Consider the following 6,000-nt stretch of genomic DNA (forward strand, 5'->3'; position numbering starts at 1 on the left):
ATAGAAAAGAATTTTCAACCATGTCTAGAAAAGCAACACCGTTTAGCGTGTGCTTGGCAAGTCTCTTCAGCCTGGGCAGCTTTATGCTGACTCTGAGGAGGAACAGGTTGTCTGACAAATGATCTAAGATACTTTTCTGTGCTGCTTTAGCGATAAACACGTCAACTAAGCTGGACTTGTCTACTATAAAGCCAATTTGGTGAGCGAGTGGCTCAAGTGAGTTTGTTCAGCTCGTGAAATGCAGTTCATATGCCATTAAATGTGTTTTCCTTCCTTTTAAGTGTTGTAGCTGATAGAGACAGCACAAGCAGAAGAGGACCCAAATGCAGACTCAAAGACAGACCACTACAATGAAGACACTTTAATAAGGCACAAACAGTCTTACAAGCTCCGAGTCCCAAAGGCAGGCAGGTGCAGCTGGCAGAAGACAGGCAAACAAAAACTCCAAACAGCAGCGAACAATGAAGATGAAACGACAAAGAAACTGGGCTGGAATATGTAGCGAATGACTAATTGGGGGGTGAGAAAAAGTGAGCAGGAGGGAAGGTGACTGCTGAGCTAATGGGGGAAGAGGTGAAACTAATCAGGGTGGGTCAGACAATCGAAACTGGCGGGAAAACACACAAGGGCAGGAAGTCAAGTGATCTGAAACGAGAGGAGAGGCAACAAAATAAAACAGGAAGCTTGAATGAATAATTACTAAAACAGGAAAAACATGACCTCAGGAACTGAAGCAGAACAGGTTATGACATGAAGTCTGCCATCATCTTATGGTGTTAAGAGGGCTTGTCTCTTTATACTTAATACTAACGAGGCAGCATTTGGAGGTCCATCATCTTTTATAGTGTTATACTGAATATTTATATAGTTTATTTTGCGGCAGTTATAGCCAACAGCCAGTGCTGTATTGATTCCCCTATTGAAGCATATTTCTTCTGATATGTGGGCTAATGTAAGATTCAACGTTATCTTGTTAACTGGCAATTATGTAACAGTGCATCTCAGGCAATTTTGAGGAGTAATGCAAATATGCAATGAGTCAGACTGTTGTCATGCATTGTTTGCATGTTTTCCTATGCAACGTAATGCACTAAAATTTGTATATATCCCATGTAATCATGAGCCAGTAATTTGTGTGATGCCAATGTATTTAGATATTTTGGAAGGCAGAAATAACATGACCAATATTGGTCATCTTGGATTTTGAACTTTGGGTAGATGAGGTTCCTCCGACTTTTCACCTTGGAAAGTTGAAATTTCTGACTAAACCAACTCAGAAATTCTGACCTTGCCAATACAAATGGAACCCACCATAACTTTGTAATGCTAATGCTGTGTTTTTGCTGTCCACCTTGTTGTGGTCACAACAAAAGATAAAATAGATACCACTCTCAGGACTTTCTGGACTATCTGTGAGCATCACAAGTTATTGTACAGTGTTTCTGAATCTGATAAGACTCCAAACACATCATTTACTCAAACTAGACTTCCTGGATCTGTTAAACACATAGGGTTGATTTTGGTCTGAATCCCTGCTATTTCCAGGACAGAAACACCAGTCTCCCACATCAAATTCAGATCTGCTTTGCAACAACAAGGGCAAACTACTTCTAAAGAATCATGACATCAAACACAGACTGAAATGCAAATCAAGGCTGCATTCTTGATGCGAAGTTCGGAAGAAAAAGTTGATTAGTGAGTTGGGTGCAGTGTGTTTGCGCGGGGGGGCATTGTGTAATTTACTATATTGCCCAAATGCTCAAAATCCGAAAATGATTTTGTGCTATCTGTGGAGATAACAGAACCCCCCCCCTGAGAAGTAGTGATTAAACACAAAATAACTGTTGTAAATTGCTGGGATCACTGTGACTTGTTTAAAGAAGATAACATGCTAATCTGTTGTAAGGATGAACTGGCACAACTTGTATAGACTTCACTTTATCTCGGAAACGAGACCCCAGAGCATCTTCTCCGGCTCGCTCAGAGATGTCTGTCAAACTGTTCTGCCCCTGAGTGCCGAACTGAGCATCCAGTTGTTCGCTGGAAGGCTGTGTTGAGTGCAAATGTCTGTTAAGTATGGATTTGTCCTCTGTATTATTTCCTCAATGCACTTGGTGGTTACATTCATCATCTAAAGGATAATTCCAGTTATTTCCAGCCTGTGCCTTATTTTCCACATTTTTGACGTTGCATTGATTGATTGCATTCAAAATGTACTCATGTATTACAGTACTGTTTTTTCAAACCTCTCCGCTGCAGGCTGTGCTGTTTTTCAGCAAATGCACACACACAAACACACAATAAAACAGCCATCTGACAAAAACATGAGAATGCAACAAGACAGACATTTGATTTAGTATTAAAAGGCCCTGAAAACCTGTTTTCTCTATCAGCGTCTTTCTATGAATAATTGGGTCCTAAATTAATTTCCTGCCAAAGATGGAACAATTTTGGTTTTTCACATGAAAGATTTCTGTATTTGTTTGATGCTGTGTTGGAAAACATGGGTGCGCCCATAAACCCTATTGGCAAAGGGCCAATTTGCGCCTGCCACTACATTTCCATGTGGTAAACACATCATGTGTACCAACAGCATTGTAAACATGAAACACAATATTCTGCATGGCTTTCAGTGGCTAAATTCAAACATGAAAGGTTCTGTCATATCTCCATCACACTGTTAATTCTGGCAGCTATTTTTTATATTAGTTTTAGTCACATTTTAATCATTTTTATCCTTCACAGTTTTAATTTAGTTTAGCTGACAAGAGGTTAAGTTACTAAAATAACCTTTAGTCATTGTTTTCAGTAAAAAGTCTTTAAACTTATCTAGGTGGGATAATACATATTTCAGAAATTGGAATCAAGGTGACAGTTTGTATCAAGTGTACACTTGAAGCAGTTTTTTTTTTTTTTACAGCTTTAAGGAATAATTTATGAGCACAAACAAAACCTCACAATTTCTTTATCAACGGTCTCAAAAACGTTCAGACCACAAATAACTAATATGAGGATTTGTATGCAGCTTCACTGTAAACTCTGATTTACTGATCGAAAGAAGCAGAACAATAACTATTTTAGCCTGAATTCTTTCTAAAGCTGCATAATGTTAGTTTGGAGGTTTAAACTGATGTCTTCTCACAGAATCTGATAAAAACTGGACTGTCAGCTCTGTCAGAGAAATCTGCACTGAGTTTAGACTGTTAGCGTACAGCACAGCGACCCTCACAGATAACTGAGCCTCTAACCTGCCAGTCAAACAGCATCAAACCGTAAACTTTCTCGAGACAGTTGGATCTGACAGGAGTCTACAGATATGAAGTTTGGTGGATCTTCCATCTGCATTGGTTAAGCGTCTAACAAGCACGGCTAACAGCCACCGCTGCCACAACAAACTTCACAGATCCATTGATCAGCGCCACCATCCACAGTCAGACACACACGGCTGATTATTTATTGCCAAATTATAACTCAGAATTTGTCTGACATTGCTCCGGTGTAATTTTTTTGCAGGCTAGTAAAACATTTTGGTGCAGACTGATTTACTAGAGTTTGCCAGCCTGTTGGTGCTCCGATCTCATGCAGCTCACATTAGAAAAAAATTGCAAAACATTTTTCTAACAACTTTCATAAAAATAATTTATCATTGATTTCTCCTCTCATTTTGACTGTGATCGATCGCAACTAACATTTCTGTCCTGTCTCATCAACAAAAACAAAACATAAACTTTGTTATAGTTTTCATTTTCATGATCTATTTTTAGCACTTTAATGTGTTGTCTTCATCATGGGAAAAAAAAGGTTGTGGATAAACATTTTTGTCGGAAGATTTCGTTGTCTGATGACAGTTGGTGTTTTGTTTGCTGCACAGAAAGACAGTTCCAGGTTCGAAACCGCCTGCTGGCTGGGGCCCTTCTGTGTGGAGTTTGTATGTTTTCCCAGTGTCAGCATGGGTTTTTCTGGCTCCCTCCCACAGTCCAACGACATGCAATCTTCAGTCTCTAAATTCTTCAGAAACAATCACTTATTATTGTTATATCAGTCCGTTTAAGTCTTTGGACCAAATGTTAAGCTTACCCTTTCACTATTGCAGGACATGGACCAAAGTAACCTTATCCATGTTGATACATCTACAGAAATAACAAATTGTTTTCGATTAGGTAACTCTTTGAAACTGACATCTCTTTTCCTGCACGCCTTTCAGACGCCTTTTACAAGTATTTAGACCCTTTGAACCCTGAGTGAATTGGAGCAACATCTCTCAAAAACATGGGGGAAAAGGCAATGAGCAACTTGGTAATAAATGTTCCACAAATTACAATAAATTAGTAGATTTAGAAAATTAAAAACAGAAAAAGGAAAGGAAAAACACAGGAAAAAATGTCGGGTAAAACAGAAAAAAGTCATGGAAAAACAATTTAGATTTTTATTTATGATTATAATACATATAAAATATATAATATTTTATTGATAATTATCATAATTCAGTATTTAAAATAATGTAACAGAAAGTTTTGTAATTTTTCAATTGTTTTTTAACTTTCCTTTTATTTATTCATTAACTATTTTTAGGTAATTTTCTTGTACTTTTTTGTCAGTTTTTCCTTTTTTCGGTCATTTCTTCTTTGTTTGCCTGTATCTTTCTTTCGATGTTTTTAAAGAAGTCAGACCAGTTTTCTCAGTTTTCAAAGGGTTAAAAGTCATTTCAATTTAGATTCATTTTAATTTAAGTTTTTTTTTCTTTCAGATTTTTTTTTCTTCAAAAGTGACTAATTGTGAAATTCTTTGCTGGTCAAAAGATAGTGTTTAAAAAGGGGGAAACTATGTTCATGTTGCAACTCTAATAACTGCAACTGCTCTCTCTTTAATACTACCCTCCAATTACTGGGCCAGCCGCCTCACCACCTGAGCTGCAGCTGACCAGATTTTTTGCACTGGATGATCTTTTTGCACCTACGTATGTGGACACTTTGAAATGTAACACAAAAGTGATCATTCTCTTGGTGATATTTTAAAATGTTATTTGGGCCTTGTTTTCAGCTGTGCTTTTGATTTTTTTTTTTGGTGCTGCTTAGCAACAGGCACACACCTGCTGCTTCCTTCAGCTTTCTAACTGATGAGCCAATGCTTTTTACAGCCCAAATAATGCGGGCCTTCCCACACATGCTAAATGCCACACATCTAATCATAACAGTGTTGGTAGCTCTTTCATGGTGATAAAAAACATTTACCCACAGTCAGGGTGTATTTGCTGTAGTTCAGAATTCTGCATGAATAGCTACCTTGAAATTTCTTCCCTTTTCCAGTCTATTTGCTTAAGACTGGTAAATTTCATACCAAGATTAATTTCCCTTTTACATTTATGGAACATGTTAATATCTGCTTTTAAAATACATTGCTGGCAGACAGGTTGTTTTTTTTAAAAGGTCAAACCATGACATTTCCATGTTTCGGTAATAGCAATATAACTTCATATATTCCCTATTTAATGCAAACCAGTCACATTTGCAGAACTATAAAGATGCTGAAAGTGATCCTGGTTGGCCAGTTGAACTGGGATGAACCTATCTCCTCCAGTCTAACTGTGCTGCTCCTACAGCCAACTCAGCATAGTGGACAAAACATTGGCAGAGTGAGAGGGCTTCAAAGAGTGGGACATCTCTACAAAGCAACAGTTCGAGCTTCAGAAGCAGCTACAGACAGGACAATGGCCAAAAGCCACAGTGAGCCTTTCGACGGGATGTGAATAAGTGATAGGATAGAGTCAATCGCTTTGAGCTAAATGAAAGTCACAATGTTAGATGAAAGTGTACTTTGAGTTAAAGAAAGGGTTCATCTGAGAAAAGCAAGGACAAACCAGTTATTTGTCTGGCAGTCTTTGGGTAGCCATGGCCACGAAATAAATAACATTATTCTGCTATTAAAGAGCGTTTATGCTGAGTGACACCATTATATTTGAGCAATTTACTGTCTTTTACATTTGACTGAATGAATTTATAC

General features: G+C 37.9%; 1 long non-coding RNA gene across 1 annotated transcript in view; it reads left to right on the plus strand.

Moving 5' to 3' along the window:
• Positions 1–1,754, plus strand: part of LOC148190378 (uncharacterized) — a 41,934-nt gene extending 40,180 nt beyond the window's left edge. Inside the window, exon 3 of the long non-coding RNA XR_015776321.1 lies at positions 282–1,754. This is a non-coding gene — a long non-coding RNA (uncharacterized LOC148190378). The remainder of the gene's footprint in view (positions 1–281) is intronic.
• The last annotated feature ends 4,246 nt before the right edge of the window (positions 1,755–6,000 follow it).

The sequence above is a fragment of the Plectropomus leopardus genome, chromosome 1, assembly GCF_026936395.1.
Source record: "Plectropomus leopardus strain MGB_pleo_1.0 chromosome 1, ASM2693639v1, whole genome shotgun sequence".
Lineage (NCBI taxonomy): Eukaryota > Metazoa > Chordata > Actinopteri > Perciformes > Serranidae > Plectropomus > Plectropomus leopardus.